General features: G+C 36.8%; 1 protein-coding gene across 15 annotated transcripts in view; it reads left to right on the top strand.

Annotated features, from left to right (window-relative positions):
- CARMIL1 (capping protein regulator and myosin 1 linker 1) overlaps positions 1 to 15,323 on the top strand; it is a 352,154-nt gene that overhangs the window by 197,561 nt on the left and 139,270 nt on the right. The window lies entirely within an intron of this gene.

The following is a 15,323-nucleotide window of genomic DNA, read 5'->3' as shown; positions in this document are numbered from 1 at the left end:
GCTGCCTTGTAATTACGTGTCAGCATTGCTGTCCACCAGCTTGCTTCTCTTCATCTTCACTCCTTATCCTTTAGCCTCCCCTAACCTTGTAGGACACACAGCATCTAGCATAAGACCTGGTATATAATCAAAAAATATTTTCTTTAAATTGAGTTTGATTTTATTTCATCTTAATTCTCTGCAGTTTTTTATGTTGTACTTGAAAATTACGGCAAAGTTTATAGAGATTTCTTTGTATAGAGTCAGAACATGAGTTCCCACTTTTTTCCTTCTGCTTTCCTACCTCTGAGACCTGATTTTGTGCGTCTTTTCATCTACCTACAGCACATTCACAGGTGTTAAAATCATAAATCATATCAAGGATGTTTTCCTCAGCTTACACACTAACTCTCCAGTATGGTTTCCACTCACACACTCAATTTGTGACACTCCTGAAAATATTTTCTCAAGCTAAACCTTCCTCATTTCTGCCCCTGTAGAATCATTCTTTGCTCTATTTCTCATGCTCTTGGACAACTCCCAGCACCCGGGTTCTTTATAGGTTTTGTGTGTGTGTATGTTTTTTTTAATTCAGGCAAAATACTGAAGATCATTGGTAGCTTCTCTGCTCCTGGATGGAAATTCCATAAGAAATTCAACTGAGTCTAAAATATTTATAGACACTTCAATCTAGGGGAAAATTGTTAATGATTTTTATGTTTGAAAATGATAGAAAACATGGGAGAGGTGTTTGTAGTTAAATTGTGTAGTGTATAAAAAAGACCAAGCCAGAGAAGATGATTAACAAAGAAACTCGGAGAGAAACACAACACCAATGTGATCTCAGCAGATGAACCATCAAGAATTCTGAGGAATTTGATTTTGCACCTGAACCATCCATGCTGGGACTTATTTAGAAACACTTAGAGAGAAAGTTTGGCTCCTTGATTTGTGTTATGAATGTTGATGCAACAAATTCCTGATGTTTACAGCTCAGTCTCCTTGTCATATTGTGTACAAAGGACAAGCGGCCTCTTGTTGTTAAGGGGCTTGCAGTGAAGCAGGTTTAAGTGTGATTTAGAAGTAGAGGTGCAGTGTGTATGAGCAGTGCTTCACCTGCCCCAGGCAGCTGAAAGAGCCAAAGAGCCATGCATGGCAGTGAATAGACCGCACATGCACGAGCTCTTCTCATCCTGGCTGTGGGGCCAGGCCTGTCCCCAGCTTGTGCTTGGCCTCCTAACCTAGTGCGTTTCAGATTGTAGGTCAAGATCCATTAACAGCTCATGAAATCAATTTAATAGTTCTGATAAGCATTAAAAAACAGAAGCAGAAGAGAATAGAAAATATCAGAGTGTATTGTTCAGGAGAGCTTTGGTTTTAGTTTGCTGACATGTTTATTTTTGTATGGGGTTCCCGCATCACCATGTCAACTCCATTTCTTTGTGTGGGTCATGGTAGAAGAGACTTGAGCATCCCTGCCGTGGCTGAACTTTATTGACTGGTCCTGTGTGAGTCCCCTGGGCAGATCCAGTATCTTGGTGCTTGGTCATCTCCTCGTGAATAACCTGTGGATCTGACATCACATCTTGAATCAAAATTGAGCATTTTCAGAGAATTTAGCTCTCCTCTCTGCTCATTCAACACACTTTTCTCCCATAAATGCTACAAACTCCATGTTTTCTTTTTCCTGGTTATGATTCCCAATTACCTGAGTTTTTATGATCTCAGCCTTGTCAGGACCATCTGTGCTTATTTCCTTTTCTAACTTTGTTCTAAATTTCATTATTTTGTTTAAAGATGGTTTAGAATCCTGTTTCAGAATGTTTTTCTTTTGGAAATGTTGACCTGAAATACCCAGATGTTTTTTCCTGACCATCTGGTGGTGGCTGTGATTTGATCTTCTAAAAAAGATAAGAGAAATAGATTCTAGAATTGCCACCGACACATTTAGGGGCTCTATGTCTTTTATATCCCTCAATGTACACTAGTGGGGTCTGGAGTCAAAATAAATGGGTTTGATTCTGGGCTTTGCCACTTTATAGCTGAGTTTCCTTGAACAAGTTACCTGACTTCTGTGTGCCTCAGTTTCCTTATTTTTAAAATGGCTAATAATAGTACCTGTCACCTAGGGTATTCTAAGGATTAAATGAGGTAATGAACATAAAAGGTAAGAATAGCCTGGCAGGTACTGTGCACTCAAGAAATGTTAGCTTTTCCTACTTCATTGATTCCTAAAATAGCTCTGTGAAGTTAAATAGTGCAAGTGTTATCATTTCCTTTTTATGTGTGAGGAAACTGTGTATTTACGTGATTTAGACAAAGCTTGTGGAGTTGTACCTAATACCATGTGTCAGAGTCCCTTTAAGGATTTTCTGAGTAATCAATCAGCCTGTCAGTCACTCTCTCAGACTGTTATTGTGATTGCCTGATTTGGCTTTGGAAGTGGAAGGAAAGAATTTTGTGCAAGTCGTTTGAAAAACATTGGCTTATTGCATAGCATGTCAATAAATTTTCTCAAGTAGTCCTTTTAATATTTAAAGATGCCAGTTTCTATGTGACAGTTACAACCCAGAAAGTAATTTTCTTTAGATTTATGATGTCAGCCATATTTAATTGATCTTTTTATGGTTACACAGGTGAAACATTATTTTTAAAATTGCGTAGATTTGGATTTTAGGGCATTCAAAAGTTAGGCATATTGACTCCATTTTTTCCACATCTTTTAGTCCTATATTCTTAGTTCTTGAATCTCTTTCTCTCAGCCTTATTTTTGAAATGGAAATATAATACTTCGTTGTATTTTATTTATTTACTTACTTTTCTTAGTGTTTCTGAACACTCCAGGGAAGCCATTGATTGGAATTGGTAGATATCTAAATAACTCACCTGTGTTCTGACATCCACAGTGTTCAAATATGTATGCTTTCTAACAGACAAGAAGGAAGCCTTTTGTTTCCCGTATCATGTTGCTAGAACTCCACAGGCAGAATTTTGTTAAATTATTAATATTATAGTACATATATCTTTACAGATTTAATAATGTTCATTGCAGCACTATTTATGGTGGCCAAAACATAGAAACAACCAAAATGTCCTTCGACAGATGATTGGATAAAGAAGATGTGTTATATACGCGTATACACAATGGAATACTATTCTGCCATAAGATGAAATACTGCCATTTGTGACAACATGGATGGATCTTGAAATTATTATGCTAAGTGAAATAAGTCAGACAGAAAAAGTCAAGAACCATGTGACTTCACTCAAATGTGGGATACAAAACTGAAAGCAACAAAGAAACAAGACAAACAAAGAAACAAAAACTCATAGACACAGAAAACAGTTTAATGGTTACGAGTGTATGGGGAAAGGGGGGGGTGGTAGAAGAGGGTAAGGAGGGTCATATGGTGATGAAAAGGAGAACTGAGTCTGGGTGGTGAACACATATACAGATGATGTATTACAGAATTGTACACTTGAAACCTATGTAGTTTTGTTGACCATTGTCACCCCAATAAATTTTAATTAAAAAAATAAAAATAAAGTCTCTCTTCCAAAAAAGATTATTGATATTAATGCTTTCAATTAACAAGGACTTCCTTAAGCCTTTTTTCCTACCTTGTGAGTCATACTTATTCCAGAATATCCACTGTTTGAATTTTATGTGGAGTTATCATTGGTTTTTAAGTGAATGTATCATTAATGGGTAAAATCTGCAATGTCAAATTTAATTTCCTGTGTTTGTAAGTTAATAACGTAAGATGGCAAGTTATAATACCAAACGTTTTATAATTGCTTTTTTATTAGGCATAAATATTTCAAAATAGAGGAAGCTATAATAGTTTTGAAAGGAGAAATAAAAATTAGAACATTTGTTTCTTCTAAATTTGACACATACTAAAAATAAATCATAAGCAGGGTAATTCAACTAGTAAAGCCTCCAAACAAAGACTCTTAGTGAGAAATTTACTTTTGATTCTAGCTTTGAAGGCTATGCTTTGCTTTATTTGGGGGGGCAGAATTGAACAGTTTGGGCCAAAAGATGAAAAGTCTCTTCTGTCCTTTCTTTGTGGAGAACTGTTTTCTCGATGATCACTTTCTTGCATGGCTCTGTTGAGTAGGCAGCTACAGAAAGAACAGGGTGGGTTAATTTTTTTGTTTTTCCTGAGATTTTGGCTGCCAACCACTCTCGATTTATTCATATTCTCAAGACCCTGTTTCTAAAATTTGCCAAAGTGGGAGATCCTTTGTGTAATAATCTGTTTCCGTTTTTTCATAGATCAGTTTAGTTCTCATTTAAAAAAATGAACAGTGCTGACCACAGTTATGCATTTCATTCCATTAGCACTTAGCATGGGTATTTCTTTAAAGGAGAAATACAAAATATTTGTGACTTGTGGGTTACTAGGAAATCAAAATGTTTGTCAAAAAAGAAGCTAGTAACTTAGTCTAGAATTTGATTAAACACTACTTGAACCAGACTATCTCGTATCTGCCTTTAATCCTCTTTACCTTTAATCAAGTATTTACCTGAAGTCCTGCTTTTTTCTTTTAAATAAATTATTTAAACATGACTTTATTCACCTTTCATTTGGGAGCTTCACTAGTTATTACTTTCATTATTTGTGATGTGATAATTGGATTTCTAGAGAAAAATATTTCTGTACTGTTCATTCCTTTCTGTCTACCTTCTTCCCTTTTTTCAAGATAGTTTATATTTAAGGAATGAACAGATGGGTGGGTTGTCACCAGTAATGGAACATAATTGTTCCATTCTGGCCTTGAATTTAGTTATAGGCATTTACACTTTTATGAGGTCTTATAGGTGTGTTTGACACAAGAAGTTTAAAAATGATAATTTTCTCAAAGATCAAAGCAAAATAAGTCAACCAGAATACAAGAAATTTGAAGTTTAGTGATAGGTTTTAACTTTGATCTAACATAATATTTTCAGAATGATTTGAAGATAGAGAATAAGTCTTTGGGGATTTTGTTTTTTAACATTGTTAAGTATAAAATATGTAAAAGAATTGGTCATAAGTAGTCAGTGATAACTGTTGTCAAAATTCTGTTCATCCCTCTTTCGTACCTAATTTTGTCTTTAAGGATTTTATTTTTGTTTTTATAGAGCAGTTTTAGGTTCACAGCAAAATTGAGAGGAAGGTATAGAGATTTCCCATGTACTCCCTGCCCCCCTTACACACTGTCTTCCCTGTTATCAACATTCCCACCAGAGTGGTACATTTGTTCTAAGTGATTAACCACCTTATCATGCAGAGTCCATGGTTTACATTAATATTCATTCTTGGTGGTGTACACTCTGTGGGTTTCTACAGTAGTATTTATAATGATATGTATCCACCATTACAGTATCATACAGAGTATTTTCACTGTCGTAAAAATCTCTGTTCCACGTATTCATCCTCCCCACCCCCCAATCCCTGGAAACCACTGATCTTTCTAGTGTCTCCATAGTTTTTCCTTTTCCAAAGTGTCATATACTTTTTAGGTAAATGCCAAGGAGAGTGATTGCTGGATGGTATAAGAGTATGTTTAGTTTTATAAGAAACGACCAAACTGTCTTTCAAAGTGATTGTACCATTTTACATTCCCACCAGCAATGAGTGAGAGTTCCTGTTGCTCCACATCCTTGTCAGCATTTGATGCTGTCAGTTTTCTAGATTTTGACCATTCTAATTGGTGTATAGTGGCATCTCATTTTTGTTTTAATTTGCATTTCCCTGATGACATCTGATGTGGAGCGTCTTTTTATATGCTTATTTACCATCTGTATGTCTTTGCTGAGACGTCTTTTAAGATCTTTTTTTTAATCAGGTGGTTTGCTTATTATTGAGTTTTAAGAGTTCTTTGTATATTTTGAATAACAGTACTTTATCAGATGTGCCTTTGCATATATTTTCTCCCAGTCTGTGGTTTGTCTTCTCATTCCCTTGACATTTTCTTTCACAAAGCAGAAAAATTTAATTTTAAGGAAGTCCAGCTCATCAATTATTTCTTTCATGGGTTGTGCCTTTGGTGTTGTATCTAAAAAGTCATCAGCAAACCCAAGGCCATCTAGATTTTCTTCTGTTATTTTCCATTCCTAACTTTTGAAATAAATTATTTAATTGAAGTATAATGTACATTCAAAAAAGTCAAGCCCCAAGTTTATATCTTAATGAATTTTTATGAAGTGAATGCTCTCATGTAGCTACTACCAAGATCAAGAATTAGAAAGATACCAACGCTCCACAGCTTCCCTGGTGTTTTGCCTCAATAGTTTCCACTCCTGCCCTCCACCACCCAGAAAAGATAACTGTGGTCCTGACTTCTATTAGATTAGCTTGGTTTCTCTTTCGTTCCTTTTTTTTTTTTTTAACTTTTGTTTTTATATTAGTTTCAGGTGTACAAAACAACATGATCATTGGACACGCCCCTCATAAAATGATAATCCCCCCAATTCTACCACCCCTCTGACATCATATGTAGCTGTTACAATACCATTGACTATCTTCTGGTTGCTATACTTTACTTTCTGTGAATGAACACATATATTGCATTATAGTTGACATTTAGTGTCATTCTACTTCAGCTTCAGGTGTACAGCACAGTGGTCAGGCATCTACACAATCTATGAAGTGATCTCCCCGAAAAGTCCAGTACCCATCTGGCACCCTACAAAGATTTTGCAACATTCTTGATGTCAGGCAATTACGTTTGCGAATTTGCCACCGTGGGCTTACATTGGCAGTACTATACAAACAGCTCGGTAAGGTTTCATAACCTTGGTGTATCATTGTCTCACAGCTGTGTTTGTGTTGATGTGTGGCAGTGTCTTGCTGAGTGGCGTTCATTATTGTTGCATGTTTTTGTGTGCCATTGCAAGAATGTCTGAGCTTGAATGAGAGCAACTAACAAACATTAAATTTCTTGTTAAACTTGGCAAGAGTGGAAGTGAAATCAGGGACATGTAGTCCAAATTTCTGGGGATAATACCATGAACAAAACAACAGTGTACAAATGGATTAAACGTTTTTCTGAGGGGAGAGAACGTGTCACTGATGAAGAGAGGTCAGGACGGCCAGTAATGAGCAGAACTGATGAAAACATTGCAAAAATTCGTTGAATTGTATGTCAGAATCGTCGGGTGACTGTGAGACGCATAGCAGACCAAGTAAACATCGATAGAGAAACAGTTAGGAAAATCTTACCTGAAAATCTTGGCATGAGAAAGGTGTGTGCAAAAATGGTCCCGGAGGAGCTCACTGATGAACAAAAGCAAAGGAGAGTCGAAGTTTGTCTTGACCTTTTGGAGAAACAAGACGATGTTTTGGGCCATGTTATCACTGGTGATGAAACATGGGTGTACCAATACGATCCAGAAACAAAGCATCAAAGTGCATGATGGAAGTCACCCAATTCTCCATGACCAAAAAAAGGTCCGTCAGTCCAAATCAAAAGACAAAATGATGTTGCTAACCTTTTTTGATATCAGAGGGATTATTCATTATGAATTTGTACCAACTGGACAAACAGTTAACCAAGTTTACTATTTGGAAGTGCTGAAAAGGTTGCATGAAAGAGTTAGATGAAAATGACCTGAACGTTTCACCAACAATTCATGACTCTTGCATCACAACAATGCTCCAGCTCACAAGGCAGAGTCTGTGAGGGAGTTTTTAGTCAGTCAAGAAATAACTGTATTGGAACACCCCGCCTACTCATCTGATCTGGTCCCCAATTACTTCTTTCTTTACCTGAAGATAAAGGAAACATTGAACGAAAACATTTTGATAACATTCAGGATGTCAAGGGTAATACGACGACAGCTCTGATGGCCATTCCAGGAAAAGAGTTCCAAAATTGCTTTGAAGGGTGGAATAGGTGCTGGTATCAGTGCATAGCTTGCCAAGGGGAGTACTTCGAAGGTGACCATAGTGATATTCAGCAATGAGGTATGTAGCACTTTTTCTAGGATGAGTTTGCGATCTTAGCTATCAGATCTTGTATATTCCCCGTACCGTATTTCACATCCCTGTGACTATTTTGTGACTACCAATTTGTACTTTCTAATCCCTTCACCTTCTCCCCATCCACCTCCCATCTAGCAACCATCATGGTTTTCTCTATATCTCTAAGTCTATTTCTGTTTTGTTTGCTCGTTTATTTTGTTCCTCATGTTCCACATATAAGTGAGATCATAATGTATTTGTCTTTCTCAGTCTGACTTATTTCACTTAGCATGATATTCTCTTGGTCCCTCCATGTTGTTGCAAATGGTAAGATTTCATTCTTTTTTATGGCAGAGTAATACTCCATTGTATAAATGTACCACAATTTCTTTATCCAATCGTCTCTTGATGGGAATTTCGGTTGTTTCTATATCTTGGCTTTGTGAAGCACTGCAATGAACATAGGGGTGCATATATTTTTTCAAATTAGTGTTTTGGGTTTCTTTGGATAACTACCCAGGAGTGGAGTTGCTGGGTGGTTAGGTAATTCTATTTTTACTTTTTTGAGGAACTGCCATACTGTTTTCCATAGTGGCTGCACCAATTTGCAATCCCACCAACAGTGCACAAGGGTTCCCTTTTCTCCACATCCTTGCCAACAACTGTTAATTGTTGATTTACTGATGATAACTGTTCTGACAGGAGTGAGGTGGTATCTCATTGTGGGTTTTAATTGCATTTCTCTAATGATTGGTGACATTGAGCATCTTTTCATACGTCTATTGGCCATCTGTATGTCCTCTTTAGAGAAATGTATGTTCATATCCTCTGCCCATTTTTTTAAATTGGGTTGCTTGTTTTTTTTGGTGTTGAGTTGTATGAGCTTTTTATAAATTTTGGCTATTAACCCACTTATCGGTTGTATCATTGGCAAATAACTTCTCACATTCAGAAGGGTGTCTTTTCATTTTGTTGATGGTTTCCTTTGCTGTGAGAAAAACTTTTTAGTTTGATGTAGTGTCATATGTTTATTTTTTCTTTTGCTTCCTTTGCCCAATGGGATATACCAGTAAAAATATTACTGAGGGTAACGTCTGTGAGTTTACTTCCTATATTTTCTGGTTTTATGGTTTTGGGTCTTACATATAACTCTTTTATCCATTTTGAGTTTATTCTTGTATGTGGTGTAAGAAGGTGTTCCAGTTTCATCTTTTTGCATGTATCTGTCCACTTTTCCCAATACCATATATTAAATACACCGTCTTGACTCCAGAGTAAATTCTTGCTTCCTTTGTCATAGATTAAATGACCATATAGATATGGAATTATTTCTGGGCTCTGTATTTTGTTCCATTGATCTATGTGTCTGTTTTTATGCCAATACCATGCTGTTTTAATTACTATAGCCTTGTAGTATGATTTGATGTGGGGTGGCATGGTACCTCCCACTTTGTTCTTATTTCTCAAGATTGCCATGGCTGTTCGGGTCTTTTAGTGTTCCATATAAATTTTAGTATTATTTGTTGTACCATGTTTCCCTGAAAATAAGACCTAGCCAGACAATCAGCTCTAATGCGTCTTTTTGAGCAAAAATTAATGTAAGGCCAGGTCTTATTTTAGTATAAGACCAGGTATAATGTAATGTAATATAAATAATATAATACTGGGTCTTATATAATATAATGTAATATAATATAATGTAATGCAGTATAATATAATATAATATAATATAATATAATATAATATAATAATATAATAAAATACCGGGTCTTATATTAATTTTTGTTCCAAAAGATGCATTAGAGCTGAATGTCCAGCTAGGTCTTATTTTCGGGGAAACACGGTAGTTCTGTGAAAAATGCCATTGGTATTTTTTTAGTGATGGCGTTGAATTTACATATTCTTTTAGGTAGTATGGACGTTTTAACTATATTAATTTTTCTATCCATGAGCATGGTATATGTTTCCATTTATTTGTATCTTCTTTAATTTCTCTCTTTAATGTCTTATACTTTTCTGAGTACAGGTCTTTTACATCCTTGATTAAATTTATCCCTAAGTTATTATTATTATCATTATTATTATTATTCAGTTGTAAATTGGATTGTTTTCTTAATTTCTCTTTCTGATAGTTCATTATTGGTGAATACAAATGCAACTGATTTCTAAAATTAATTTTGTATTCTGCTACTTTACTAAATTCATTTATCAATTCTAATCGTTTTTTGGTGGAATCATTGGGTTTTCTATATAAAGTATCATGTCATATGCAAATAATGACAATTTTACTTCCTCCTTTCAAATTTGGATGCCTCTCATTTCTTTTTTTTGTCTGATTGCTGTGGAATTGCACTTCCAATACTATTGGATTGCACTTCCAATACTATGTGGAGTGAAAGTGGTAAAAATGAGCATCCTTGTCTTGTTTCTGACCTTAATGGGAAAGCTTTTATTTTAACTTTTCCCCAGTGACTATGATGTTAGCTGTGGGTTTGTCATATATGGCCTTTAGTATGTTGAGATATGTTCCCTCTATTCCCTCTTTACAGAGAGTTTTTATGCATGCTGGATTTTATCAAATGCTTTTTCTGCATCTATTGATATAATCATATGATTTTTATTTTTCATTTTGTTAATGTGGTATATCTCGTTAATTGATTTGCGGATATTGAACCAACCTTGCATACCACGAATGAATCCCTGTTGATCGTGTTGTATGGTCTTTTTAATGTATTGCTGGATTCCATTTGCTAATATTTTGTTGCTGATTTTTGTATCTATGTTCATTAGGGATATCTACTTATAGTTTCCTTTTTTTGTTATGTCTTTCTCTGGTTTTGAGGTCAGGGTAATCGTGGCCTCCTAAAATGAGTTTGGGCCTTCCCTCTTTCTGATTTCTTTTGGAATAGTTTGAGGAGAATAGGTGTTAATTCTTTTTTTGAATGTTTGCTAAAGTTTACCTGTGAAGCCATCTGGTTCATGACTTTTTTTTGTTGGGAGCTTGTTGATTACTGATTCAATTTCGTTGATAGTAACCGGTCTGTTCAGATTTTTTGTGTCTTTTTTAATCAGCCTTGGAAGATTGCTTCTACAAATTTATCCATTTCTTCCAGATTGTGTAATTTGTTTGCATGTAGTTGCTCATAGTGTTTTCTTAAAATTTTTTGTATTTCTGTGGTGTCTGTTGTCACTTCTCCTCTTTCATTTCTGATTTTATTTATTTGAGTCCTTTCGTTTTTTATTGATGAGTCTGGTTAATCGTTTTTCAATTTTTTTTTTAATCTTTCCAAAAACCAGGTCTTGGTTTCATTGGTCTTTTGTAGTTTTTTATTTTTTGTCTTTATTTCGTTTATTTTCATTGTGATCTTTATTATTTCCTTGTACTCAGTTTGGTCTTATTTTGCTGTGTTGTTTGTCTTTTTTTTCTTTTTTCCTTTTCTTTTTTTAGGTAGCCCTGCATTGCTATGAATTTTCCTCTTAGGACTGCTTTCATTGCATCCCATAGATTTTGGGTGGTTGTGTTTTCATTTTTGTTTGTCTCAAGGTATCTTTTGATTTCTTCTTTGATCTCATTGTCGACACATTCATTATTTAGTGGCATGTTATTCAGTCTCCATGTGTTTGTCTGTTTTTTTCAGGTTTTTTTGTTGTAATTGATGGCTAGTTTCATAGCACTGTGGTCAGAGAAGACAGTTGATATGATTTCAGCCTTCTTAAATTTTGAGACTTGTTTTGTGGCCTAAAACGTGGTCTATCTTGGGAAATGTTCCATGTGCACTTGAAAAGAATGTATATTGTGTTGCCTTAGGGTGAAATGCTCTAAAAATATTGATTAAATCCATTGGGTCTCATGTGTCATTTAAGACTACAGTTTCTGTATTGATTTTCTGTCTGAGGATCTGTCCATTGGTGTCAGTGGTGTGTTGAAGTCCCCTACTATAATTGTGTTAATGTTGATATCTATCTTTATGTCCATCAATATTTGTTTTGTATATTTAGGTGCTGCTATGTTGGGTGCATAGATATTTACTAGGGTTATGTCCTCTTGTTGGATTGATCTCTTTCTTACTATGTAATGCCCTTCTTTGTCTTTATAGTCTTCGTTTTAAAGTCTATTTTGTTTGATATGAGTATTGCTACCTCAGCTTTTTATACTTTTTATTTCCATTTGCATAAAATAACTTATTCCATCCCTTTACTTTCAGTCTCTGTGTGTATTTTGATCTGAGGTGAGTCCCTTATAGATAGCATATGCATGGGTCTTGTTTTCTTATCCACTTAGCTACCCTGTGTCTTTTGATTGGAGCATTTAATCTATTTACATTTAAAGTAATTATTAATAGGTACATAGTAATTGCCATTTTATTGTTGGTATTTCTGATTTTCGTTAGTTTGTTTTCACCTTTCTTTTGCTTCAAGAAGTCCTTTTAACATTTCCTGTAATACTGGCTTGGTGGTAGTGAATTCCTTTAGCTTTTTCTTCTCTGGGAAGCTGTTCATCGCTCCTTCAATTTTAAGTTAAGCTGGGTAGAGCGGTCTTGGTTGTAGGCCCTTATTTTTCATCACTTTGAATATTTGCTGCCACTCCCTTCTTGCCTGCAAATTTTCTGTCTTATGGGAGCTCCTTTGTGAGTAACTAGTTTCTTTTAGAATTGCTTCTTTTAGAATTCTCTCTTTGTCTTTAATCTTTGCCATTTTAACTATGATGTGTCTTGGTGTGCGCCTGGTTGGGTTCATTTTGTTTGGGACTCTCTGCACTTCCTGGCCTTGTGTGTCAATTTCCTTCACCAGGTTTGGGAAGTTTTCAGTCATTATTTGTTCAAATATGTTCTCGATGCCTTAGTCCCTATCCTCCTCTTCTGGTATTCCTATGATGTAAATGTTGTTGCACTTGATGCTGTCCCACAGACCTCTTAAACTATCTTCATTTTTTTTTTTTTTATTCTTTGCTCTTTCTGTTGCTCCAATTGGATGTTTTCTGCTATCTTGTCTTCTAAATCACTGCTTCTATCCTCTGCTTCATTTAATCTGCTGTTGGTTCCTTCTAGTGTATTCTTAATTTCAGTTATTGTATTCTTTATTTCTGACTGATTCTTTTTCATGTTTTCTGTGTCTTTCTTTATGCTTGCTATCGCTTTGTTGAAATTCTCACTAAGTTCCTTAGGCATTCTTATCATCAGTTTTTTAAACTCTGACTACATTAGGTTGGTTCCCTCCATTTAATTTAGTTCCATTTCTGGAGATTTCTTCTGTTCTTTTATTTGGGGCATGTTACTTTGTTTCCTCATTCTGCCTCATGCTCTGTGTTTGCTTCTATGTATTAGGTAGATCTCCTATGTCTCTCAGTCTTTGCTGGGTAGCCTTATGTAGTATGTGTCCTGTGTAATTGAATTGCACAGTCTTCCTAACCTCCTGCACATGTGTTCCCGGCGTATTCCTTGATTGTGTCGTGTGTGTTCTCCTACTTTAGTTGAGCCTCGATTGCTTTCAGCACATTAGTGTGCGCAGAAGTGACTCCCAGGCTGACTATGAAGATTGGCTACACCCACAGTGTATGAGCTGCTGTGTGGGGCTGAACCGTCAGAGGAGGCTTCGCCCTGTGGGCTCTTGTGCCCATTGAGACCCGCCTTGGGTTATGCCGGTTGTGGGGCTAACCAGTTAGTGATCTAGTGAAGTGGCCTCTGGGTGTGTTTTTTCTGGTTTCTCTTTGGAGGGGCGCCTGTGCAGGGTAATTTCAGCCTTGCCTGTTAGCGGCCTGCGGCTACCTGGTAGATGCCTCAAAACTATATGTGATTGGCTTTTGCCTGTGCTGGACCTGGAGGCATATGTGGGTGGCCTCGCTATGAACTAGGGATGGCTGCCACCAATAGTGTGCCTGAGGCAGCTTAGCAAAAGGCCCAGGACCCCCTAGGCCTGTTGCCACCAGCCAGCTCCCTATAAGGCCCAGCCAGTGAAAGAGGCTCCTTTGGTGCACATGCCAATCTGGTTGGCCCGGTGTTTAGAGTGCCCTTGGCAATGCATTCCTGTCTACATGTGGTAGTTTTGAAGGGAATCACAAGAGGTGACCAGTGATTTTTACAATGTTAATGCAGAATCAGTTCTTACTCCAGTATCTGGCCTATGACCACCTTGCACAGCGCCCTAAGAACACTGTAGCCAGCCACCACCTCAGGCTCCCAAATTCCTGAGAACTGGCCTTAAATGGTTGCAGTTTTGGGTCACTGTTCACCACCAAAATCTCCCCAGGCCATTGTGGATTTTCCAGTGCTGTAGTAAACCTCCTCTGAGGCTTGTCAGGGTGGGTCCGGTGGCCCAAGCACCCAGAATGCCCCTGGCAATGCAGCTCAAGGGGGAGCGAGGGAAGCTAAAGTGTGTGGTGGGTGGTTTCTGCAAAGTCAATGTAGTTTCAGTGGCTCCGGCACTGGTGCTAGATCCACGACTACCCAGTTTTGGTGTGGCCTCCTCGTTATATCCTTAATCATAGTGGTTCTATTTAGCTAGTGTTCAGATGAATGTTGAGGTTGATTGTTCTATAATTTGTTTGTAATTTTGGGATCCAGTAGGCATAGCATTTACCTAATCTGCCGTTTTGAATCTCCTGTCAGCTTTTTTTCTTGAACTTTATGAAAAATTATATATAGTATGTACTCTTTTACATTGGTCTTCTTTTGCTTTTCTTTGTAGAGAGTTTTTAATAATGGGTTTATTTTCTCGAATAGAGGATGATTGAGATTATCTATTTCTTATATAAGTTTTGCCTTTGCATTAATCAAGTTTGAAAATTATGCCATCTTTTTCCCCTCCCCTTTTTCCCCCGTTAACTTGTTATTCATTCTTTTGCAAAAATGTGTCAACTAAATATGAGGCCTACCCCCACTTTGCAATTAACAATATGGATCAGCACATTCAAATCTCTGTAAATATTCAGATAAAAATCTGTTCAATGTTATTTAGTCCAGTGATTGTCAAACTTATTTGACAATGAAATGCTATGGATCGGTAGGCAGGGGCTCCCAGAATACCCACCATCCTTGGGGAAACCTATCCAGAGGCTTAGTCAAGCTGCATGACTTTTAGGTTGTCTCTACAGTAGTTATTTCATGATAAACTTTGATAAAACTTGTAGAGAACTTGGGGTTAAATAATAGGGCAGCACCCAGGACAGTAGTTCCTGGAGTCTGAGAATCAATCTCGAGGAAGACATGGTTAATACTGTTTTATGAGCCTTCTCAAGAGCGTGCCCCTGGGAGATGATGACTCGTGTACAGCAGGAAGTGGTTGAAGGACCTGTAGGAAGGCCATGCATTCTGGTATTCTTTCCTCCCAGGAAACAGTCTGCATTCATTGCAGTCCTTAGATGTGTGAGCTGGTGTTCACAGTCTCCATTCT

The sequence above is a fragment of the Rhinolophus sinicus genome, chromosome 7 (genome assembly GCF_057876585.1).
Source record: "Rhinolophus sinicus isolate RSI-liver-muscle chromosome 7, RSI-T2T, whole genome shotgun sequence".
Lineage (NCBI taxonomy): Eukaryota > Metazoa > Chordata > Mammalia > Chiroptera > Rhinolophidae > Rhinolophus > Rhinolophus sinicus.
This window is presented reverse-complemented; position numbering and strand designations above follow the sequence as displayed.